This window comes from Mauremys mutica, chromosome 4 (assembly GCF_020497125.1).
Source record: "Mauremys mutica isolate MM-2020 ecotype Southern chromosome 4, ASM2049712v1, whole genome shotgun sequence".
NCBI classification, from domain to species: domain Eukaryota; kingdom Metazoa; phylum Chordata; order Testudines; family Geoemydidae; genus Mauremys; species Mauremys mutica.
The window spans coordinates 113,453,505-113,479,624 of record NC_059075.1 but is presented as its reverse complement, the minus strand read 5'-3'; the positions used below and the strand labels follow the sequence as shown (position 1 = coordinate 113,479,624).

Sequence of the window (26,120 nt, the reverse complement as noted above, 5' to 3'; positions counted from 1 at the left end):
TGAAGTTGCATAACTTAGATCGATTTCCCACACACACACACCCTACCCCTTAGTGTAGACCAGGCCTGAGACACAGGACAGACAAATGGCACCCATTCAATCCTCAGTGCTGTCTGGATTGTGCTTCAGCCAGCTTGCTGGCATGCATCACTTTGAGCTGATTGGACCCCTGTCTAGAGACAGGCATGTGTGATGTCATCTGGCCAGCACTTCTAGTTTACTGGGCTTACATCAAACAAAACAGTGGCCTTCGTGATCTCAGTGGCTCCTAGCATGAAATGCTAGGACTGACTGACTCAGGACATGTATCTTCATGTATTGATGAGAGAAAACATTTGTGATCTTGTTACTGACCTCTCCGGCTTGCTGAGCTTATTTCCAGCCATGGGCCTCTGAGCTCACATCAATTATGGCCTCTAGCTTACTGGTCTGAAACCAAAGGCTCCAGTCTTTGAAGTTACTTGTCCAGGGTATAGAACACGCTTACCCTCCTCCAGGGCCTGACCTCTCCAGTTTGAAGTCCAGGCTCTGTATGTGCACATGCATTCATACTACAGGACCTTGGCCACTGAAGGCTGGTGACTGTAGAAGTTAGGGAGGGCTGATAAGAACTTGTATGCTCCTGGTTCGTAGGTATGTACAATAACTCCTCACTTACCATCATCCCAGTTAACGTTGTTTCATTGCTTCATCGCTGATCTGTTAGAGAACATGCTCATTTAAAGTTGCGCAATGCTCCCTTATGATGATGTTTGGCAGCCACCTGGTAGAGTGTGAGGCTACATTAACAACGTGTTAACCCTTGAGGGCTCAGCCGAGTGCTAGTTCATCATTTAGCAGTAAGGCATTCCCTGGGAAATATCCCACCCTCTTCCACCCTTTGACTCCTCCACCTCAACCAAGCTTCACGATCATTATAGCTGTATACAGTATTAAATTGTTTGTTTAAAACTTATACTGTGTATGTGTGTATATATATCTTTTGTCTGGTGGAAAAAAATTCCCTGGAACCTAACCCCCCTATATAAATTAATTCTTTTATGGGGAAATTGGATTCACTTAACATCGTTTTGCTTAAAGTAGTATTTTTCAGGAACATAACTACAATGTTCAGCAAGGAGTTATTGTACTTATACAACCCCTCTCTTCATTTAATAATTTGTGACCAGATACTGTACACACACACGCATCTCTAGCTAATCGGATATGCTGCCTAGGGAATCTAACTCAGAATCTGTGGCTCTTAAAAGGCCAATGCCATTTGCTCATAACAAGTCTCTCCAAACCAGGAGTATAGTTATGGGAGTGTGGGTGGCTGCTGTATACCCCAATCATAAGTCTGATTCTACAGCAGTGACTGCGTTGACACACATCCTCCAATCAGAGAGGGGGAAATTAACCATCTTGTACAGTTCAGAATTTGGTGTAGCTCTGTTTGTTGTATGCTGTAGAATCACTCTCCTGCAGATTACAATGATGGCTTTGTTTTGTTTGCTGCTTTCCATGTAGTACATTTCAGTTGACACAAACTTTCCAGTCAAGGGAACAACAATGAAGATTTTTTGTATTATCAAGGATCTTTACAAAGGAAGGAAATTGTATGATTCAGAACTTTATGAAGAGAAAGTTCCCATCTGGCATCCCGGCTTCTTGCCCTTGTTTAACCTGCAGCCCTGGATCTGCTCGCTTGCTCTCTCTCTCCATTGCTGAATCCCTTGTTTGACCACCACCATCTCCTTCAACATTGTTCACCTGTGTCCTCTTTCTTCTGCCATTGCCCAGTCCCGCTGTGACTTCCAGTCTATCAATGCCCAGGGCTTCCCCTCTGCAATAAGTCCCCTCCTCACTTCCCTCTTCTCCATTGTCCATCTTCCTTAGCCCTCTCTCTCATTGCAAGGTCTTTCTAACCAAATCCTAGCCCTAGCGCATTTTCTTCACTCTCTGCTTATTTCAATAAACTTAATTGTTTAATGGTAACCTTGTTCTCCCCCTGCCCCTTTGGTAGCTGTAGCCACCTGATCTACTTCGAGTGCTTCCATGTTAGGTGTGTGTGCTCACCGCATGCCCCGGTGCCGGAAATTTTTCCCTCAGTGGTATCCATAGGGGAGTGGCGGTGGAGGGATCTGGCAGCGCCCCTTACATCACGCTATGCGAGCACACACCTAACATGGAATGGACATGAGCAACACAGCTCGAAGAACACCAGTTAGGAAACAGGTAACTGTCTTTTGTCTTTCATCATCTGCTAAAATGTAGGCTCTTCAGGACAGGAACTGTCTTTTTTTAATTACATGAGGGTACAGCACCTATCACAATTAAGGCCTAATGCCTAATTGGAATTTCTAAGTGCAACTAAAATCAATAATAATAAACCAGGTGGCCAAAAAAAAAAATCACTTTTCTAAGGAAAATTTGAAAAAGCTTGAGAAAAGCAAATAGTTTCCACCAAAAATATTGTTTTGTGAAAACCCAATTTTCTGTCCAAAAAAAATTTTTTGGATGGAAAATTTTCCACTAGCCCAACACGTGCAGGTGTACAGGCCAAACCAGTACAGTGTTTGGAGGAAGGAAAAGGAGTCATCTTGCAGGAGCTGCAGCCCTTTGACAGCTGTGCAAGGGTGTAATGGGGCTGGGGGGGAAAAAACAAACCCGCAAATCTGACAGTGCAGCTCAGCAGGAGGAGCCCAGCTGATCTGAAGCCTCAGCTTTGCCCAGTGTTCCCTGCAGCTGTCCTCCAAACTCTCAGCATTGGGCAGGACAAGAAACCAGAACCCCCCCGTCATGCTCCTGTATTAGATAGACAGACAGACTACAGAGCTTACTTCTGAGCAAGCTACACATCAGTTTTGTGGCCAAAAGACCCTTTCATGCACTACCAAGGATGGATGAGGATAGCTTGTTGTTTTACACCTAGTGCCACCTAGTGGATGAACGGTATAATACAGGTTAGCATTTTATTACACCCGTCAAGTCACAAATTGAAACCAGCATGGGAGAGGAGAGCCAGCCTGGACAAAGGAGAGGAGAGAAGGAGCTCTCAGATGCCGCCACCATCCAGGAGGGAAAAGAACAGGAGTACTTGTGGCAGCTTAGAGACTAACAAATTTATTTGAGCATAAGCTTTCGTGGGCTAAAACCCACTTCATCGAATGCATGCAGTGGAAAATAGAGTAGGAAGATATATATATATATACACACACACTGAGAACATGAAACAGTGGGTGTTACCATACATGTTCCTCACACCTTCTTGTCAACTGCTGGAAATTGGGCCATTTTGATTACCGCTACAAAAAGTTTTTTTCTCTCCTGCTGGTAATATCTCACCTTAACTGATCACTCTTCTTAGAGTGTGTATGGTAACACCCATTGTTTCATTTTGTGTGTGTGTGTGTGTGTATATCTTCCTACTGTATTTTTCACTTCATGCATCCGATGAAGTGGGTTTTAGCCCACGAAAGCTTATGCTCAAAGAAATGTGTTAGTCTCTAAGGTGCCACAAGTACTCCTGTTCTTTTTGTGGATACAGACTAACATGGCTGTCACTCTGAAACCCATCCAGGGGGAGAGGCTAGACTGTCTGGCTCACTCATTGGGTCTCCCAAGCACTAGAAGTCAAGGGAATGCCAGGGTTTGAGTAACACAGGGCTTGCTCCTCTCCAGAAAGCAATCTGCCCTCCTTTGCAGGGAACGTTGTACCGTGAGTTACTGTCCATGCTACCCTTCATGTTGGGAAAGGGCTGTGGGGTGAGCTAAGACCTGGTGGGTGGATGTAAGTGTGCATAGCTGGGGTGAGGCTCACATGGAGCTGGCAAGTTGGGTCAGCACCACCCCATCCCCAAACAATGGTCTGGTCTGCAACACTTAAACGATTCACTGTATAGCTACTTCTCACCAGCGTGGGGGAGAGCGTATATATGCCTGATCACCAGACAATTTCCCTGATCCAGTTAAGTCCTGAAATTTCAGTGTCACTGCATATATGGACAGACTGTTTCCTGAGGCTGTGACTTATTTATCCTGGTTAGGAAGGGCTTTGAGTTTTTTCTTTCATGACCATGCTTATGTCGTTTGGACCCATGGCTTCCTTTTTTCCAGATGCATTATTAATAAACGGGCAGGAGATGCTGCGCTAGTTGACCCAGTGCGCTAAAGATATTCCTGCCTTGAAACACTGGTGCATTTGGCTTCCAGTGGGTGTGGATCTTTTCTTTCTGGGAGAGCGACCACTGCAGGTCTTACTCTTCTCCTGGCTATGGGGTCCTCTCCCATCCTTGTTTTCAGATTGCTGTCTAGTGCCAGCAGATTTATATCATTCATCCTCCACTTTCTCCCTGCTTTAAGTAGATACACATCACTGATGAGCCTCTTTCCACCTACTGCAGATGGGGCTCTGCTGGGGAAGAGGATGGCATAGAAAAGTGGGTAGCAACATTTGGTAAAATAGGACTCAGCAGGACATCTCCTTACAAACAGTAACTCCTGGGCCTTATCTACACTGGGAACGTGCCTGCCACGGGAGTGGATGCATCAGTGCAGACCCTTAATGTAGTCAGGGAAAACTGTGTTAAACTGTGATTTGCACGAGTGGAGCTAATCTTAGTTTCTTCGCAGCATTTCTTCATTGCCTTTATTGTGTGTAATAAGGGTTTGCACTGGTGGCTGGAATCAGGACAAATGCCAAATCCCTAGTTCTCCTCATTCATTTCCTTACTTTCTAGCACTCCCCATTAGATGAAGCCCATCCATCTCTCCAAGAGCAGGACCCAGTCCTGAGACAGAGGCCGTATCTGATATTAAATTGAGCCAGCTCAGAAGAATAGAGACAATCTCTCTCCTTTCTAAATAAATGAGGTGGTCAGAACCAAGAACCCAGATCTGGCCAGGCCTGAAGTTTTGGATTCAAATCTGAAACGTGCAGCTGGAACTGACAGCAAATGAGACAAGGAGAAGTTAATGTAGCCATCTAAATTTGCTGGACTTTACCTTTCAGGTACATTAGGTGGTGCTCAGCTTCCAAGAGAGAGACTGCACTTATTTCTCAGCCTGCTGATGCTTCCTCAGTGACCCTTGAAAAGCTGGTGTCTGGTTTTTTACAAGCAGTTTGTCCATGTATTGCTTTTTACTCTACGCGACCAGGGAGAGGCGGTTGGCCAATGGAGACTCCTGCGACTGTGGGGCTTGTTTCCGATCCTTAGTCACGTCTCCGAGCGGAGTTCCTCTAGGCGGCGTCCGCTGGCTCCCTTGACGCCTTCAAGGAGCAGTGGGCGCTGTCCGGGGTTCTCTGCTCGGTGTCCCCGTCAGGCTCCCTTCTTAAGACCCTTTGACCACACTCCTGTTCCTGTTCTTTTATTAGTTGTCCCCCACAATTAGTGGGTTTCTGAGGCCCTGTGGAACCTCCCCTTAGGCTGGGGAGGGATCCGTTAGCATGGGGCAGGCTTCGCCCGCCCCGTTTCCCGGAAACCCAATAGATACTCTGTACTGGCCTTAGAGTGTGTGAACATTTTCTCCTCGGGTATCAGGCAGACTGGCAGGGAGCTAGAGGAATGATTCCAAAGAGTACAATGATATCCAGAGGAAAGTGGGGAATATTCTGACTCTTGACACAGGGGCACTCGTTGACTCAAATCCTCTCACCACCTACCACTCTGAAGGGGATATTTTTCCCCCTCTGCATGTTCCAGTTCTGTCCACACCTGCCCTTGAATTCTGCTGTTTCTGTTAGTCAAAATCATTTCCACCAACTGCACCCCAGGGTTCCTTGGCTTTTATTACACAGATTCTTGACGTAGAAGCTTCTTTAGTGGCAAACTGGATCCAATAGACAGAGGAGGAGGGGTGCAGGGAATGGAGGAAACAGGAAGAGGGAGAGAGGTGGTGAACTTCTCTGAATGGAACAAAGCCTACAAATAGAACTCCTCCCCCTCTTCTCCCCCATCTCTCTCATGTGCAGGAATCTTCCCTCCGCCTAGATCTAGAGGCTGCCGACACACACTTGTATGAGGAATGCTGTAAGCATTCCTTTGGTGGTGTTGGCTGAGGTTTTTTTGTTTGCAGCTGCCAAAATTAAAGCAGTGAGTTGGCCTCTGCTCCTTTTACTCTTAGTTATTTTGTTGTCGTAAATCATTGATACTTGCTCAGGCACTGCAGCCCTCTCTGGTGCCCAGGGCGGCTCTAGACATTTCGCCTGCGGGAGGTCCACCGGAGCCGCAGGACCAGAGGACGCTCCGCAGGCACACCACCGAAGGCACCCTGCCTGCCGCCCTCCCGGCGACCGGCAGAGCACCCCTCACGGCATGCCGCCCCAAGCACGCGCTTGGCGTGCTGGGGCCTGGAGCCGCCCCTGCTGCTGCCATCTCTGCTAGGAAGGTGCAGGTCTTGTTAAGAACATCTCTCTTTTGGGTCAAGTTGTGGAGGACAGATCTACTGTAAAATTTGGCTGAGGTCAATCTTGTATCTTTCAGAATGAGAGGATTCGCAGCTGTACTGCCTGCCGTGCCCGTTCACATCAGCACAGTCTTAGCACGATGCCTGAAGAGGAAATTCGCACAACAAATATGTGGTAAATGGCCTCCCTGCCTCTGCCAAATCCTGAGCTTGCCCCTTGACTGCTTAGCTCATGTGCCTTCACTTTCAAGCCTTACTAATCAGTTAACAGCATGTTTAGACTAAAGGATCCGAGCAAGTCCGTACCTTTACGCTGCCTCTCCAGCACAGACTATGTGCAGGCCCTCATTGAATCACAAGGTCAGACCAGAGACTATCTTTAGAATAATATTTGTTCTGGCAGTTATTGGCAGAAAAGTAATGCTCTGCTCTTCCAAAAAAAGTGTAGCAAAGGTACGTGGGATGTATCAGTTCTAGAAACTCTTATTTCTGGGTAAGAAATATACTAGTCAGGACTGCTCCTTTGAGGGTAGGAATTACAGCAGCCAAATGGGCCTCGCTGCACCCTTTGGAGCTACGGTTAACAATGAAAATCTACTCAATAATGATCCCTATGACTCTTGTATTACTTTTCATCCAGAGCTTTCAAAACACCTTACGAAAGAGGTCAAGTATCATTATTGCTATTGGATTGATGGGGAAACTGAAGCTCGGAGCAGTGAAATGACTCGCCCCACGTCATCCCACAGGCAAGTGGCAGCGTTAGGAATAGAATACAGGTCAATCAAGTCCTAGTCATAATGTCGTCTCCTCTGGTCACAATAAAGTAATGAGTTGTAGTAGTATTTTATTATTTGTATTGCCAGAGTGCCTAGGAGCCCTAGGTATGGACCTGCACTGTTCAAACACGGGACAAAAAGATGGTCCCTGCCCCTGATGAGCTTACTGTCTAAGTAGACTATCATTTCCACTGCACATCCTGGACTGCCATGAAGAACTTTCCAAGCCTGGGCTGCTGTTGGGATGGACAGAGTTGCAGTGGCTTTCCCCTTGAGACGCCTTAGGAAGAAATTATAAGACAGTCGAAGATCCCCACTCCTATGGCACGTGTCTCCCTTCATTCTTTTTACTCGGTGGTAAAACCCCAGCTCAGTGCTTTTTAAAAGATTACTAGATGTTCACAAAGCTAAACGTTTTTATAGGGGCCATCATGGTAGCATGCAGTAGAGATGTGGTGACTGTGTGGCAGCCTCTTAACACTGGACCCTGTCCTGCTTGTCGCCTTTCATCTTGAAATCGTACAGCAAAACTCCTCCCCTGTTCTGGGCAGGATCATGTCCTAAGCTAGAGCAGAAGGATGGTCTAGTGGTTATGACACTGGGGTGGGGAACACAGGAGATTTGCATTTAATTCCTGGTTCTGGTTCCTGGCCGGATTTTCAAAAGAGTTAAATTGCCATTTAGGCACCAGAATAAGTGGCCCAAGAGATCAGCACTGTTTCAGTCCGGAGCTGTTTTGAATAGCTGGCTCTAAGTGTCAACATGGGATCTGCTTGGTGTTGAGCACTTGAAAATCTGGCCTTTAATTTCTGTGTTTCACCTGTAAACTGGGGACAACGCTTCCTGTCTCTCGTGATTTGCCTCTTGTCTATTTAGTCTGTAAGCACTGGGAAGGGTGCCCTCACCTTGTGCGATATGCTATATGCTCTTAGAATGAGGCCTAGGTCATGGCTGGGCCCAGCCAACTCTACTTGAATGTTTATAATAAGGTAGCTCGAAGAAAACTCCTTTCTCTTCTTAGCCACTGGACAGTAGTGATCTTCTCCCATTGTTTATCATCTTTTGGAATCTCTTCTTTAAATTGCTTATAGTTCTCGGTGATTAGTCACTATATAAACTAGCTTTGCAGTGTGTGTTAAAACTTCAAGTTTTTCCATTTTTCTACAGAGTAGAAGTCAATGAAATACCCCTCAGCTAATCTCAGCTCTGGAAAGCTATTGTGTCTCTAGATGAGTGTATGTGACTGCGCTCCAGCACTGCTTTATAAAAATCTAGGGAGGAGACATGAGGACTTGCAGGGGAGAAGAGATTCAAAGTGCAAAAATGGGCTCAGGTAATGGATGGGGGTTGAGTTCACTTCACTGAGTGCATTTCACAGTGCCTAGCTATTGCAGCAGGGCTCTGCTAGCCATTGGCGAGTTTGTTCACTCTGAGATGCAAGAGGGCAAGTCAAGGAAGGAGTTGCAGCTTTGAAAAGTGACTATAAAATAGGCAGCATGGGCTTCCATGTCCATTGAGTCTCAGTGATTTCCATTTGCTCAATTTACAAAGTGTGTATTCTAATTGCCACCCGGGGCTCTGAGAGTAAAGTTGGGTTCTTTTCCATCATGCACGTTGCCACCAGTATTTAAGGTTCTGCAAGATTAATTAGGCCCTTGTGACACTTGCGCAATCCGAGAGGAAGGACTGTCTTGTGGTTAAAGCACGGGCCTGGCACTTCTTAATATCCAGGGTCAGTTCCTGGCTCTGTCACCAGCTTTCTGTGTGACCTTGTGCAATTCTCTGTGTCTCTCCATTTCCCCCTTTGTAAAATGGAGAGAATTCCTTTCTCTTACCCTGCGTCTAGCTTGTCTATTTCCAGGGACCGTCTCACTGCGTGTGTACAGGGCTGAGCACAATGGGGCCTTGATATCAAATGGGTGCTATTTCTGAGTGCTGCTGTAATACAAATAATCACTAAAAACACCCAGAGTGAATTGTCCCCCTGCCATTGTTTGTGCTCCCTTGTTGTTTGTTGCATTTCTCAGCAGACCTGGGCAGCTGATACTAGTTTCATTTAGTAGATGTCTTTTGAAATAAACTCATCATAGATTTTTTTTTAATAGAGTTAGCAACCATGAGGGGAAAATTGTAGGTGAAATGTGAGTCTTCTCAGCCTTGAGAAGATCCTATTTCGTACCTCTGGATGACTGATTGGAATACAGGCAGGTGGCCGTGACCAGAAATCTGGATGTCCGGTGGCATGTGTCAGATGAGGTAGGGGCCTCTCCCCCATTCCTGGTGGACAACAGTCCACATCCCAGAAGCCACTGTCATAAGTGACACTAATGCCTGAGCCCTGGCTATGCTCCTGAACCTACACTCAGGGGTACAGGCCTGAGACTCACAGGTGGGACAGTGCGCGGAGACCTTGCACTGCTGCTGCCTGACCTGAGAGTGACGAGGGAGAGGCTGTCACTCTACAGCGCTGTGTCAGTGCAGCAACTTTCACCAGCAGCCTGGGTTGCTTAAAACAAAAAAACCCAAAACCAAAACAAAAAAACCACTGTGGTTGTGGTTTTAACAACGTTCCCCACCAGAGGGAGCAGTTAGAAGTTTAATGAATGTACGTGAACTGGTGAGTGAATGAGCTTGGTGCAAACCCAGCAAACTACATCCGCCCCTCCCTCCTCTCATTTGTCGCTCCTCAGTAGCTCTCTAGCCATTCATGTCTGTGTTAACTCTGTGAGAGCTGAGCGGAGACTCCTCTCCCACTGCCCCACAATCCAAAACTTAGCTTCTCTCCCGTCCAACCTCCCCAAGGCCACTTTACTTCTGTTTCCTGCAGCTGCTGCCCACTTCAGTTCTGCTGCTGTTCTGCATCCAACCCACTTCCTTCCCAGCCCCTTCAGCCCTGTGTTCCTGGCAGATTCACTGCCCCCTCCCCCCACGCCCCGCTTCGACTGTGACAGATCAGTCAGCTGTAATGCAGCGGCAGGTGGTAATATGATGCTGAGGATCCATGAGTGTTTCTGGGGGTGGGGGGGGTGACATTATCTGATTAAAATATGACTATATAGATCATTGTTGCAACCACTGTTACATATTTGTGGCATGTAAGATGTCTATGAGAAGGTTATGTTTTGCTGGTTATGATTATGCTGTCTGTATGCATGTATCATTGAAGTTGTTACTATTGGCTCTATACCTGGATTTCAAACATTTGCTCCTGGGGGTTATGCCTACAAGGTAGCTAGCCAGCACATCTTGGAGGGACTATTCAGATTAACTGACAATGGACCATGGGAGACACCTATCTACACTTAATGGAATTTCCTGCTGTGACTAGGCAAAATGCATGGACATGTGACTTGCCCACGTGACTCCAAACTCCATCTTGTTGCTGCAATTTTCCACAGGAAGGACAATAGGATTCCCCCCACATGGCAGGTGCTATAAAAGGCCCTGGAAACACCTCCATTTTGCCTCTATCCTGCTTCACTATGAACTTATACTAATGGGAGCATTCTAACCAAGGGACTGAGGTCCTTCCAATGATTTGGAAGCAACCAGAGACTTGACTTAAGCCAGCAGTTTATTCCATCACTGCTACAAGCCTGAACCAAGAACTTTGCAATTACTGTATTTGATTCCTTTAACCAATTTTAACTCTCACCTTTGTTTCTTTCTTTCTTTCTTTTTCTTTTTCATCAGTGTGATTTTGGGGTAAGATCTAAGTTATATATTGACCTGGGTGTGTGGCTGATCCTTTGGGATCAGAAGAACCTTTTATTTAATGAGACTGGTTGTAAAGAACCATTCGCCTTTAAATCCAGTGTTTTTGGAGGTAATACAAGGACTAGGATACCTAAGGAAACTGCTCTTATGACTTCTTGTTAGCCAGTGTGGTGAAACAGAAGTTTACTTTTGTTGCTGGTTTGGTATATCCCATGGGGAATTAGCCACCAGTCTTGGGGTGTATCTGCCGTATTTCTCAGCAGTTCATCCTGAATTTGGCATCCTCAGTTGTGACCCACTGAGGCATGGTTATGGGGGATTCAATCAAAGCAAGAGTTTTGACCTACTCTATTAGGCCTCTGTTGAAACCTTCCTTGGTCTCCCATACTTGGCCTCCCACAAAGCCTCCCCTGTCCCCAAGTGGTCTTATCCAGGGCCAGCTCCAGACCCCAGCACGCCAAGCGCGTGCTTGGGGTGGCATGCCGCGGGGGACGCTCTGCCTGTCGCCGGGAGGGTGGCAGGCGACTCCAATGGACCTCCCGCCGGCGTGTCTGCGGAGGGTCCGCTGGTCCCGCGGCTTTGGTGGAGCATCCGCAGGCATGCCTGCGGGAGGTCCACCAGAGCCGTGGGACCAGCGGACCCTCTGCAGGCACGTCTGCGGGAGGTCCACCGGAGCCATGGGACCGACGACCGCCAGAGCGCCCCCGGCGGCATGCCGCCGTGCTTGGGGCAGCGCAATTCCTGGAGCCGCCCCTGGTCTTATCCACCTGGGAACTAGCCAGTTTCCTAGGAGATGATGTATTTCCAATAATGCAAACACCAATGCTTAGAACCCACTGGGAGTTACCTGTTTTGGAGCTTATCAAACCAAAATCCCTGCTGCCAAAGCTCCTGCCTTCAGAGTGTTTGCTATTGGATTGAAAGGAGCACACAGGAAACAGCAGCCTGGCTTCCTGCATGGGAAAGCCCTGGGACTGAGGAGTCATGCTGCTCTCTGAAATAACCAGGACAGGAATATAACAAGGCCAAGGATGTGATGCTTCAGTTTCATGCTGTCATGTGACTAAAATATTGGTTACTTTTAACTAGGTAGTTCCTTGAAGTCCGACCTGAGCTCTAGGCCCTGCTATACAGACCCATAGTAATGGACATTCTCTGCCTCAAAGAGTTTACACACCAAATAGACAAGATAGATACAGGGCGGGAGGAGGAATTGAACACAGAGGGGAAGTGACTTGCCCAAGGACACAGCAGGTCAGTGGCAGAATTGGGAACAGAATCTAGGTCTCCTGAGTTAGCCCCACGTCCTATCCACTGGGCCACACTGCCTCCTCTACAGAAATGACAGTCCTGGAGTCACTTGATTTTTTTTTTAAGAGGGAAAAGCATAATGCACAACCATTGAACGCAGATGTGCAGATGCCTTGCAAGGTGCCCTGCATCTTGTTCAGTTCATGTCTGAAAAGCTCTTGGAGCATGAGACGTGCTAGATCAGAGCTCAGTATTACTATGGATGGGCCTTGTGGATTTGGAGAGCCCTTGTGGGATAGGTCATTCTTAATTTCTAAGGGCTTTCTGCATACAGCCTTTCTACCAGGTATAGGGAGTTTGTGGGTGACCCCACTGTACCCTGTGAGGCTTGAGGTGGGGCCCAAATGGAGGTCTAGGCAGCAAAACTCTGGAGCTCTGGTACCACTGCATTTCTAATGTGCTGTGCATGATGTGGCAAAGGGGAGGATTTTATATTTCTGTTTTACTGGTGTATCGTGCAAGGAAAATAGCGCACTGAGGTCTAAGCTGGTGCTCCGGGAATGAGCCTGGCTGTAGGTTAGGTGCACAGCTGGTTACATACAGTAGTTTCCCTAAGGCTTTCAGTTACTTCGAACATGTAGCACTGGAAACAACCATCTTTCTCAGCCCAGCACAAGGCAAACCTTTGGGTCCTGCAAAGATTTCAGGCCCAGATTCCTGATGTTCTTGGTCCCTTCTACCATCGAGGCTAATCTTAGTCCTTTTCAGTGGAAAAGATGGATTTTTCTAGCCCTTTCCACTGCACATTTAGGGGTCGGTTCAAATCTCTTTGAAATGGAACCTTACCATTGATTTCAGTGGGAGGTGGCTCAAACTTTTCTCCCTCAGAAATGTAAATGGATTGCTAGACGCTGAGAGGAAAAAAATCTCCCTGATACACTAACACTCACGGACTATTCACAGCCTCACACTGGGCAACAGGTGTCCTAGCTTTGTTAAATAAGGGACCAAAGAATAATTTAGCTGGCTTTCCCCTGAATCCTGGGGAAAGCCTGGCTGTGGCCCCAGCACTGGGAAAGTGGGTGTGGTGGGAATGGCTGGATTCCATGTATACCGTGTGGCTTTGTTTTTTAAGGTGAACTGCTAAGGATTTCTTAAGTGCCTTTTATGCTATTTTTCAGTGGCCTCAAAAAAGCTTCCCCTTCCCCTCCCTGGTGAGAATGATTTTTTTTTCTGCATGTTTTTTACCTTAGGAATATCAAACCCAAACTTGAGTCCCAACCACACACAGAAACCCTTAACTCAAGGGCAGGAGTGCTTTTCACTTGAGTTGGCTGGCCCAACAGAGGGGAATGGGCTAAAGCTTAAGTTAGCACAATTTGTCAACTACTAACGCAACCACTCTGCTGTGTTTATTGGGGTCCAGCAGGGGACACACAGAGGGGCAGCGTTTGGCCTCACGGGGGGGACCCCGGCTCCCCCCTCAGGCCTGGATGCTCCCCTTGGCACTCAGAGCCAGATAGTAGACAAGGAGCCCGAGGGCGGCAGCCAGCACCTCCGTGGAGACCCAGGTACCCTGGTGATCCATGCTGTGAACAGGGCTCGGATCACCAATACATCCTCGTTGTTGCGCTGGGCCTTGCACAGGGCATTGTACGACTCCTCATCGAAGAACTTCACTTTGTAGGTGCCCGACTGGGTGGCCCTGTGCTCCATGCTCTATGAGACCTGGTAGCGCCCCACGTCCTGCCCGCGAGTGATGGGGAACTGTTTTCCGTTGACGTCAGCATACAGGGTGACATTCTGCGCCCCGTCGCGGCAGGTGAGCATGATCTCCACCACAAAGACGCTCTCCAAGGAGATGACGGCGTCGGCTGTGGTGTAATAGGATGGGACGATGGTGGGCTCCGGGCATGTCTCACCTCTGGCCCCGCCCAGTGCCGCTGCCGCTGCCAGGAGCAGCACGATCCCCGCCAGCGCCACCAGTGGTGGAGGCAGGCTAGCTCCACTTGAGTGCCGCTAGTGCTCCAGTGCCTTCCCAGTCTCCCTCCAGCCGTGTGCCCAGAAAGAACAGATACGCTCTTTCCCAATTCCCTGGGAAAGAATTCACAGAGCAACTCAGCTTACTGCAGCACTGATGGTATTTCTACATTACAAGCACGACCGTGACACTGCTGCAACTCCACTGCAATGTAGACATTTGCTACAGTGACGAAGGGGTTTTTTCTGTTGCTGTAGTAAATCAACTCCTTCAAGAGGCAGCAGTGAGGTCAATGAAAAAAAATTGGTCGATCTAGCTGTGTCTAGAGTGGGGGTTAGGTCGACCTAACTGTGTTGCACAGGGCCTGATGCTGTTCACAGCCCTGAACGACAGAGCTAGGTCTACCTAAGTTTTAGGTGTAGACCAGGCCTAAGAACCACGGGACACACCTCTAGACGCCTTAGCACCACATAAGAGAGTATAGCACCTCAGTGTAAGGCTCTGTTTACATTTAAAAGCACTACTGTGGCACAGCTACAATGCTGCAGCATTTCAATGTAGACACTTACTACAGCGGCAGGAAGGGCCCATCACTGTAAGTAATCCACCTCCCTGCTAGGTTGCAGAAGAATTCCATTGACCTGCCTACACCAGGGGTTAGGTTGACGTAACTCAGGGGTGTGGAGTGATGTAGCTATGCCAATGTAACTTTTCAGTGTAGACCAGCCCTGAAAGACAACAGCTCAAGTAACTACAGAACCAGTTTCTCCTCCCTTGGGCTTTGGCTACACTTGCATTTCAAAGCGCTGCTGCGGCAGCGCTGCCGCGGCAGCGCTTTGAAGCGCTAAGTGTAATCAAAGCACCAGCGCTGGGAGAAAACTCTCCCAGCGCTGTCCGTACTCCACTTCCCTGTGGGGAATAACGGACAGCGCTGGGAGCGCGGCTCCCAGCGCTGGGGCTTTGACTACACTGGCGCTTTGTAGCGCCGCAATTTGCAGCGCTGCAGAGGGTGTGTTTTCACACCCTGCTGCAGCGCTGCAAATTTGTAAGTGTAGCCAAGCCCTTGGTTTTCACACCTCAACTGCTAGAACAGGGCCTCATCCTCCCTGATTGAACTAACTTCGTTATCTCTAGCTTGCTTCTTGCTTGCATATATATACCTGCCCCTGGAAATTTCCACTACTTGCATCCAATGAAGTGGGTATTCACCCACGAAAGCTCATGCTGCAAAACATCTGTTAGTCTATAAGGTGCCACAGGATTCTTTGCAGCTCAAGTATTATTTCTCAGTGTGGCTGCTCTCAGGCAAGCTAGGTTAATTTGAGAGGAGTAACTTGAGCATACATAACACAAGTTAACTGCAGTGAATATGTACCCTGAGAGAAAGGCCTTCTATGCGTTGTTACTGAACCTAAAAGCAAACATAACTGGGCTTTGGAACTCCTTGTGTTTTCCAAGGGGCTGATTATATGGCCCTAAATCAACAAAGCATTTTAAGTCCTACTGAAGTCAGTGCGATTTAGGCACAAGTTTAGGTACTTTGCTGAATCAGGGCCTCAACCCTGTTTCTGTCTGCAAGCAAAAGGGCATTTCAGTAGCTCATCTGCTCAAGTATTTTCCTTGGGTGAGGAAATGTATCACCCCTAGGAAACATCAGACACCACCAGTATGGGGTAGGTATCTGCAGAATGGCTTTTATCTTAGCTATCGGGTCATTCAGTTTAAGCAGGCAAGTTGTTTATTTTAGAGATTAGATAATACTTCCTGATTGGCCAGAGCAAATATTTCACGCTGCAGCCAAAGTTCATGGTAGCAGCTCTGAGTTGTGGTCTCTGTTTCCAGTTTGCACTGACCAAAAAACCAAAGAGGAAATGGGAAAGGGAGCTGAGCCCATGCTGTTGATGTGTCAGTCCAAAGGGCAACGTGGAGTCAGCTGAGTATGTGTAAATTCCCTTTTTATGAGAGGCAGCCCTTAGACTCTGACCCACCACAGGACTGTTGTAGAAATCACGGGAGGGCTGCTGAACTATGTGTCCTTTGAAACAAGTGCAACTTGAACTTTGCGATGAGTTCTCACTATGACACAGAAACCCCTGTTCAAACAGCCTCAGCTGCAGCTTTGTAACTGCCTTGAGATAACTACTTGCTACTTCAGCTCAGTAGAATGTGGCCTATTTTCTCACAGGGAACCTGCTGGCAGCTGCCACCATGAGCCCCAGTGCTCGAGCTTAGTCATCTACCTTTAATGCTTTCTGCTCACCAGAACCTCTGAGCTAATATGGGAACCACCCACAATCTATGTTAAAGAGGATGGGGGACCTGTCACACTGGACATTTGTCAAGTTTCTCCCATTAGTGATGAATTGCCCTTAACAGAAAGGGTTGGAGGGAGCATGGCCTTGTGGGTCTGGGTCAGTATTTAAGGGCTGGGATTATCAAAGTGCCTAAGGAATTAAGTACCCAACTCCCATTGAATTCAACTCCCTTAGGCACCTTTGACAATCCCCGCTCTGCCAGACTTCCTGTGTCAATGTAGGCAGGTCACTTAGCCTCTGTTTTCAAAAAGCCTCTAATTTTTAGGGCACCCACATGAGTGGCGATTTCTGAAAAGCTGGGCTGTAACTCTGTGCCTCAGTTTCCTTATCAGTGAAAGTGTTTCAGGTTCCATTCAGATCATCTTCCCAGCCCTGCCGTCTGAATGAGGCTCTAGCTCAAAGACAAGGGTTCCAGTATTTCGTTTGGATGTGGCATTCATGTACCTCAAGCCTGGCATTTCTCCCAGCATTTCATCACTTCTGTTTTGATTAAACCTGGAAGAGACCAAGGACACACAAATAAAAACCACTGCCAAGCAGGTTCAGTTCTCCGCAAGAGATCAGGATCAGCTCAAGCTTTTGGCTGAGGAGTTTGGGTTTGTTGCCAAAACGGATGGTTCCATGCCCCCCTACTCGGAGAAAAGAGGAAACTCAGACTTTATGCTTATTGTTCCATCAGGGGTCCATGCTGTACTCCCCTGTGGAAGATGTCTGGGATTTCACCACATAACTAGCAAATCTGAGTGTCTGCAGGAAGAAATTGACATCTCTGTGAGTGCCTCTGTTCTGCTGGCTGGCCCCACTGCAGGTCCTTCCACAGAACAACTGCTGAAGATGCCCCACTTCCAGAACACATCCCACCCAAGCCAAGGAACCCAGCTGTGAATTCAAAATGTTAGGAACCAACTAAATGATCACCTTGGCTTGTGACTATGGTGTATTGAAAACTGTGTTTAAAATCCTAAGTTTAATTTGAAATGTCAGGGGGGTTTCCTGATCCTGCTTGCAGACAGAAGGCTCTGTAGGGAAGTGTGGGATCTGGGCCTAGCAGCAGTCAATCTGCAGTTGGCTTCCTAGAGTAAAATGAGGTGAGCTGTGTTTCTCTGTATAGAGAGCAGCATGCTTTCTCTCTCTGTGGTTTTTAGGCTCTTATGTGTTATCGTTCTGAATTCTATGAATTGATGTAGTATTATGTTGCAATTTTCCAGCAAGATAATTTATACGTTAACTAACTTTGTGGTGTGTATGCAGTGAACGTAACCATGGTAGGGGACCTAACTTGCAAAATTCAGCAAGAAGTGGAGCTAAATATGCAGGGAGAATGGCATTAAAAGCAAGAGCACCATAAATGAGAGTGTCTCACATTCAGTTCAATCTTTCCAGAATGGCTCCCCTCCTCACCATGGCTGCCTCTACCCCACCTGCAGAAAAGGGGACTGCAAAATACATGCTAACCCTGTTGCATGAGACTGAGGGCTGGTAATAGGGTAGCCAACCCTCCAGGATTATCCTGGAGTCTCCAGGAATTAAAGCTTAATCTTTAATTAAAGAGTATCCTGTGATGAAACCTCCAGGAACATGCCCAACCAAAACTGGCAACTGTGGCTGGGAAGACTGGCTGGCTGTTTTCTGGCATCCTTAGCAAGGTAAAAGCCCTGGAGCCCTGTGGACCGCCTGCTTTTATTCTTGGTAATTTAGCACCAGTTGCCATGATTCTGTCCCTCTGCCACCACCTCCCACTGCACCCTTTTCACTCAGTGCAAGATTCCAGTGTTAGCCTATTGTCTTCAGGATGCACCAATCTTTTTGCAGTGAGCTTCTCCCTGGCCCTGAGCCATGGTTGGGCTCTCCTCTCCTGCAGTGTATGGACAATGGGTTTAAGTTCCTGGGGCAACGGACGTTGGTGGCTTTGATCCTTCACAAGAGATTTAGGGCACATCTACATGTATAGCACTGCAGTGGTGGAGCTGCAATGCTGCAGCGCGTTTGGTGGTGACGTTCTATGTCGACGGGAGAGAGCTCTCCTGCCAACACAGTGCTGTGCACACGAGCGCTTATGTCGGTGTAACTTACGTCGCTCAGAGAGGAGGTTTATTCACACCCCTGATCAATAGAAGTTATGCTGACCTAAGCTGTAGTGTAGACGTAGCCTAAGTTTTTGCTTTTTCTCCCTGTGGCTATACAGCTTCTGAATGCTCATTTGTGCCAGAACCAGGTCTGAGAAGGGAAAAAAACAGGAAAACGATACCAGGGACACAGGAGAGGCTAAGTGGCACCTGCAGCAGAGAGATGGGGGAGGGGAGGACAAAGAGTGGGATGGCAAGAAAGACGAAGGAGACCTTGATGTGAGAGGCTGATGGGCACTGGAGCCCAAGAAGGGAGCGAAATGAAGCCCTGGCAGCAGAGAGGGGAGACCTTGGAAAGAGTAACAAAGACTAAACAGAACTGAGGATGAGGAACATCCGACCCGCCCACCCCACTGGAAGAGCCAGACAGCTGTGCAGGCATTCTCTCTCACTGGAAGGGGATTCTCTCTCACTGGAAGGGGATAAATACACACTTTGATGAATAAAAAGCAATATATTATGGATTTTTTCTTTTTATAGCTGTTCAGTGTGATTGCTCATTCTTCCTAAATAATCACCAGGGTTGCAGTACTGATAATTAAACAGCAACTTAGCACATTTTCTTTGGGGAGACAGAGTGCAACAATAGACACTTTGAGTTTTCCCAGCTGGCAGAGCAATCCTAAGCTACAGGATACGCTTCTCTACACAAGGCAGAACATATTGGTCCTATTCACCATTGCCTGCATCTTGCATAGTTATTCGCATTCTGATTAGGTGGCATATGACACCCACTTTGCACTAGTATAAATGGCTACAAAAGGTGTATGAGGAATTTCTTAAACTAAAATCTTGCCCCCCCTTCTATCCCATTTGAGCTGCTTGGGCTCTATACCAAAATGACTAGAGGAAGGGGCACCAGGGGCCGTGAAAAATGTTAATGCACCACAGCAGAGTGCTAAACTTACAAAACGCTCTCAGTACCTTACTTTTGAGAAGTCCTTCCCTTAATGTGCTGTTCATTATTAAAAGTTTTTATTTTTTGGTAATTTCTTTTCCCGTCAGGTTTCTTTGCAGAATACTTTCCGTGAAGGGGGGAGAATGGTTTGGGAATTGCATAGGACTTTCACCGTTAATAGTGGTACAGATATGGGGGCAAGATCAACAGCTGGTCACTCACAGAGTGCAGCCTCTAGTCACCCTGGTCAGTCTGTGGGGTGATTTTCATGTTCTGCTCATAGGCGGAAGGTGCCCTACGCCAGGTATATTTGCAGGTGGGTCTCTCCACCGGCCATGCCTGGATCGTGCCCTGTCCCACGCGGGTCTCCCCCAGCCCCGTCAATTCCCTGCCTGGAGCAGTTACCAGCCCCCACCTGCCACCCCTCCCCCGGCGTGTCGTCTCACACACCCCCCGCCGTGCCGCATCCCTGTCTCACAGTAGAGAGGCTACCCGCAGAAATGCTGTCTGCTGCCCCAGGGTCATTGAGCATGCCATCCACAAGTGGCAAGGCAGGTTGCCCTCACCCTGCCCTTCTATCGTAGCACTGAGCCTCTACAATGCATCAAACCATCAGCCCCCAGCCCGCAACCCCCTACACCTCCTCCCCATTATCACACACCACTCACACCTTCCTACGCCCCCAACCCTCAGCCCAGAGCCTGCACCCAAACTCCGTCGCAAAGCCTGCACCCCTCACCCATTCCTGCACATGCACCTGTACCAGTCCTCACCACAGAGACCACTGTACGAGCAGGAGCCTATCAGTCCTATAGTCTAGAAGCGGTCTCTATATCACTGCACACCCAACCCAGCACAGTCACCGTCCCTGTGTCAACCCTTTCACGCGAAGTCAGTAGTCCAGAGAAGGTTGTTGCTGAACAATGCTCTATTAACTTTATTTGTACACGTGTGTTGGAAGGGGGCAAACGGGGTGAACGGGATATGAAACTGTAGAGGAGAGTCAACAGAAACTGGGTAAAGAAACAGGGGCAGGTTCCGCTTCTCTATACACAAAGTTAATAGTCACAGGTCACGCTGCTCGCTGAGGAACCTGGCTTTCAAAGCCTCCCGGATGCACAGCGTTTCCCGCTGTGCTCTTCTAATCGCACGGGTGTCTGGCTGAGCGTAATCAGCAGCCAGACGATGTGCCTCAACCTCCCATCCCGCCATAAACATCTCCCCCTTGCTCTCACACAGATTGTGGAGCACACAGCAAGCTGCAATGACAATGGGGATATTGTTTTCGCTGAGATCCGAGCGAGTCAGTAAGCTCCTCCATCTCCCCTTCAGACGTCCGAAAGCACACTCCACCACCATTCTGCACTTGCTCAGCCGGTAGTTGAAGAGTTCCTTGTCAGTGTCCAAGGCGCTTGTATAGGGCTTCATGAGCCAGGGCATTAGCCGGTAGGCTGGGTCCCCGAGGATCACTGTAGGCATCTGCACATCCCCAACATTTATTTTGTAGTCTGGGAAGAAACTACCTTCCTGCAGGCGTCTAAACAGACCAGAGTTCTTGAACACACGCGCGTCATGAACCTTGCCCGGCCACCCGACGTTGATGTTGGTAAACCGTCCCCTATGGTCCACGAGTGCTTGCAGCACCATGGAAAAGTAGCCCTTGCGGTTTATATACTGGCTGGCCTGGTGGGCCGGTCCCAGATAGGAATGTGAGTCCCATCTATAGCCCCACCGCAGTTTGGGAATCCCATTGCGGCGAAGCCATCTATGACGACCTGTTTCCCCCCCCCAGCATGCATTGGTGGGAAATCCCAGAATTCCGATGGGCGGCGGGGAGTGCGGGATCTGTGGGATAGCGTCCCACAGTGCACCGCTTCAAAAGTCAACGCTTCGCCCGTTACTGTGGACTCACACAGTCGAATTACTGTATTTATTGTGGACACAAAACTTCGACTACATTAGGTTGATTCCAGAAATTCGAATTAAGATGAATCGAAATAGTCTTGTAGTGTAGACGTACCCTTAGATGTGGCTTGATAATACCATCTAATATTTGGAACAGATAGTTCAGCTGGCCTAATGTCTTAAATAGATGCTTCTGCTCACAACTCTTCGTATTCTATATCAATTCTAACACTGTGCTCTGTATCTCAGTTAGAGTTCTAGCTCCAGCCATTATAGGAAGATTTTGAAACAAGGCATATTCAAGCCAAGTTGTTTGTTTTGGCAGTGGCTGTCCTCCCCGACCAACTGGTTGCCCATTTCCCCCAGTGTGCCAGACTTTTCTGATTTGCTGAAGTAATGGTTTGACATCAGATTCAGCTCTTTCAGGTGATTTGAATTCTGAACTGCCATACAGAATGTCTTGTCTTTTCATATCCTGAAGTTTGCTGGAGAGATGATTTCCAAGTCTGGCAAACTTCAAGCCAGTATTTCAGAATTAGCATCACTTATTTTAAAGCCAGATGGTTTCCCAAAACACCAAGCTGCTTTTGATAATATTAGGGACATGTTCAGGTTAGAAAAGAGTGATGATTTCTATCTATAGAGTTATTTATCCTCCTCCATTTTCAAATCTTCTTCCATTTACACTTAGTGCATACCAATTCCTATCTATTACAGTTTGTAACTCATGTTTCTCTGTAGTAGTGTAGTTGTACAAGAATCAGCTCCCTTGTGTCTATACACAGGAGCTACTCTTATTAGACAGTGGACAGGTCTCTCCTAGTGTCATGATGGAATCCCCATTACTATTGCTGGAGCAATTTTAACTTAGACTGAACTAAAACACTGCAGGGAACAGTCCTGCAGGGAACAGTCCTGCAATGGGTGGGGAGAATGGATGAAAGATGCTTCAGTAGGTTTTCCCCACCTTTAATTTCTGACTTCCTTACTGCAGAGCTGCTCTTGAGCTTTCTAGTTCCTTTCAAATAGCCTCTTTACAGAGCTTTTGGGTTATGTAAGACCTGAGCCAAAGCCCACTGAACTAAGCGGAAAAACTCCCATAGGCTCTGGCTCAGGCATTTACTGTTCAAAGGATCCACTGCACCTGAAGAGGACAGAGAATTCTGTGAGAGAACCAGTGATGGAGAAAGCTCTCATGCCAGCAAGGCAGAAGACTCACTGCCCAAAAGTCAGCACCTGTTACTGATCACTTTAGTCTCCTGGGAGCTTGATATGGATGTTTCAAGCCTTTGAGCATGTCATGCACACTAGGGTGTTGGGGTTTTGCTTTATCTGTAAACTAATAATCTTATTAAAATATAATAAAGATACCTGTAAGAGTCTTGAAGAGGCCTTTAATATTCCATAGTGGAGGCTGCATGCAATATTTAGAGTGCCAACTAATTTAGGTTAGATAGGTGTGTTGCCCACAATAAGGGGACTCTGGTTTAAAACTTCCTCCAGGTACTTCTGTTGGTCTAGTGTGTTGTGCTGGAGGAATGGAGTCATGATTTCAGATGCTCTCGCACTGCCTTTGACGACCCCTGAGATATCTCTTGAAACAGTTGTCACTGCCCAGTGCAAAATTTTGAAGAGGGCTGGGCTAAGAACTTGTAAGTAACCAGACACCCTCCAAAGAAGACATTGAATTCTTAAGGGAAAGAGTGTTTCTTTTTAAACCACAATGATATTAACATTCAGCACTAGACAATGGGTTCCTAATGGGAAGCAAGAAGTGGGTGTTTGTGGAGGAGTATGGGAAGACATGACTCATGTTGTAGTACAGGTCTGAGCTGCATAGATCATAGGAACACCAATACTACAGCAGAACATGCCTGAGCTAACAAGGAGGATATGGTAAAGCAAGTGAGTGCAGGAGATCTATGGTTTATTAAAAAAACAATTTCAAGAGTTCTAATCAGACACTAACTTCAACTCACAGTTGCTTTTCCTTTTTGTGTAGAAGTTGTACACTTTCCCACCTTGTCTTAGCAATGCATCAAGAACTATTTGCTAAAAATCTAGAAGTGCTGGAATTGGATTCTCGTTAGATATGAATTGCTGGAGTTGCAAGTCCCATGAGCTCCCCACTCTTTGAAAGTTCAAAACCCTCTGCTGGAGTCAGGCTTTAGCTTCGACTAACCTACAAGGGAAAATTAGACCAAATATAAACCCCCTTGACAGAATGCTTTCTCTCCAAGTCGTGCAACCACTGTCCTAGGTTTGATTAGCTGCATTGTCCCAGATTGGGACAGCTATCGTCGTGGGTCATGCATGAAGAGGTGGTCTCTGCTATAGCTAGTTCTTGATCAGTTGGTGGCTTTGGAAATTAGGACCAAGGCCTTGAATTGACAGGAATGAACTAGGGGACAAAGGAAAGGAGTACTGACCTAGTGTGTTCCTGGTGGCCTGCATCACTGAAGAGGCACCCAGCTATGTTTTTCATGAGCTGGGGGCATCAATATTGGTTCCACCTTCAGCTCCAAGTACAATGATTTACAATCATCCATCAATGGATCACTGTGAAGTGTCTATCCAATTACATGTTGACAGAATGCATTTCTTGACATTGTCACCCCCTGTCTGTCCAGGTTTAATGACTATTCCAACAGGAGTCCAAGACTTTGCACCACTTTGAAAGAGAGATCAGACATCACTTCCACTGAGGCTTGGTATCTCAGTTAATTCACAATGTTGGTGGGAAGAAGGAATCATCACGTTGGTCTTGCCTGGGTTAAATATGAGCCAGCTGTTCTTCATGCAGATGCTGATGTCTTGCACAATTTGACACATTTGGCAACATCAACTGCAGCTAAAGAACTACACGTAGAGATTGTCAGAAGAGATTTGTCTCATAACTGCATCATCGTGTATTATGTAGATGTTGAAAAGGTGGAGGGGTGGGAACAGAATAGGAGACACCACAGGCAAGGGCTCTTGGAGAAAGAGGTTCAGTTGCCCATCTGTCTGGCATCCTGTTTGAGAAAAACAGAGCCAGTATAATGCTGTTCCATCTACTCCACGTATATCATGTAAGCAGATCAGGAGCATCTTCAACTGTCTGTCTAAAGCTTGTCAAGTAGTTAAACTGAAGTCTGTCCTACCTTGTATTTAATTTGGACATTCTCGTTTCCTTCTCTGTGAAGAGCTCTGTGAAGCTTGAAAGCTTGTCTCTTCCACCAACAGAAGTTGGGCTAATAAAAGAGATTATCTCACCCACTTTGACTTTCAGATTAGAGCCATTTCTCTCAACACTCTTTCCTGTAAATTGAAATCATGTGTCCTACAAACAACCCTGTCTTTAATTAGACAGTCTTTTATGTCTCTGAAGTTACATGTGGATGCCAGAGTTCTCAGCTCAGTAATATAAGTATCTATTCCTCCTCCTGCTTCTTGGTTTTGGGTTTTAAAAAATCAGCGCTCTATAGACTAATTTTGTCTGGGATCAAATGCTCGAATGCTTTTGCTGTTTATATGTTGGGCATCATTATTGGCAACTGTGTCTCACTCACATCTTGTCACCCTCCACCCCCCCAGTGAGACCGTAAAAAAGCTTTACCTACATGTTCTTATCTTTATCCCCATGGTCAACTCTGTTTAGACTCAATTCTTGCTTCCATGCTTGTGCAAGACTTTTTGTCTGGAAATCCAGTAGTCTGAGTCACTCTATGCTGTCTGTTTGTTCTGTTTCTAGGAGCTGCTGTGGGTGTCACTAGCTTGTCTGCTGCCACCATGTACTGCAACCTAGGTAATAACATGAGGACTTCACATTTCTAAAACTAAATTGTCTTACACATATGCTACAACTCCAGCTACTTGTCAAGTCGCGTGCACACCGTCAGACTTCCTGGTGCTCCTTCCAACTCTTTCCTCCATCAACTTGTGCTTCTCCCTCCAAGTTCCATGCAGGTTCCTACTCCTCCACCCCCGGCTCTCATTTTCCACATCTTTAGCTCTCTAGCTAGCCCTACCTGTATTAATCCACTGAGAGCTGATGACTCGGGTGCTGCAATCCCCGAAGCAATTTAGGTGCCTAAATTCCAGCGTTAGGTGCTTAAGTCCCCATTTGCAGCACCAGTGCAATTTGTGAAACTCCCACTGGGCTACCACCTAACCATACAGGTGCCTAAACTCGCTTGATACCTTTCTGCTGTGAACGTTTCCTACGCGCCCAAGTTTTAAACATTGGGGTATGCACACTGCTGCCTCCTTCTAGACATCTGGCCACCTATCTCCCACCTAAGCCCCAGACTAATTCATGCACTGGAGGAAAGAGTGTTCAGCTGCCTAAGTCATGTGCAGGGCCCAATCTAGTAGGTGGCCTCTGAGCATACCTACTGGATTGGGTTCCATTCAAAATCCAGGAGGAGGAGGTGCCTGCTTTATAACTTAACCCAGTGGCGAAGACACTTATCTGGGACGTGGGAGTTCAATTCCTCCCCCTCTGCCAGAGGGGGAGAAAAGATTTGAAGAGGGGTCTCCCACCTCTCAGGAGGGTGCTTTAACCACTGAGCTATGGGATATTCTCAGTCTCTCCTGTTGAAGTTGTTCCACTGTGGATAAATAATGAAAGAGTGATTGGAGCAGGGGCACTGGACCCAGAGTCTCCCACCTCCCAGATAGATGCCCTAATCACTGGGCTCCAGAGTCATTCCGTTGATCTGGCCCAATGGTTAAATATTTCTCTACAGTGGAACTAGCCAAATTCTGAGGGGTTAATAT

At 47.3% G+C, this 26,120-nt stretch overlaps 1 long non-coding RNA gene and 1 pseudogene across 1 annotated transcript; one reads left to right on the top strand and one right to left on the bottom strand.

Annotated features, from left to right (window-relative positions):
* The first annotated feature begins 6,208 nt into the window (after positions 1–6,208).
* LOC123368881 lies at positions 6,209–7,130 on the top strand. Its single transcript, XR_006578921.1, has 3 exons — positions 6,209–6,369; positions 6,465–6,562; positions 7,028–7,130. It is a non-coding gene; the product is annotated as an uncharacterized LOC123368881 (long non-coding RNA).
* A 6,487-nt stretch (positions 7,131–13,617) lies between these two features.
* LOC123369016 lies at positions 13,618–24,522 on the bottom strand (annotated as a pseudogene).
* Positions 24,523–26,120: the final 1,598 nt, after the last annotated feature.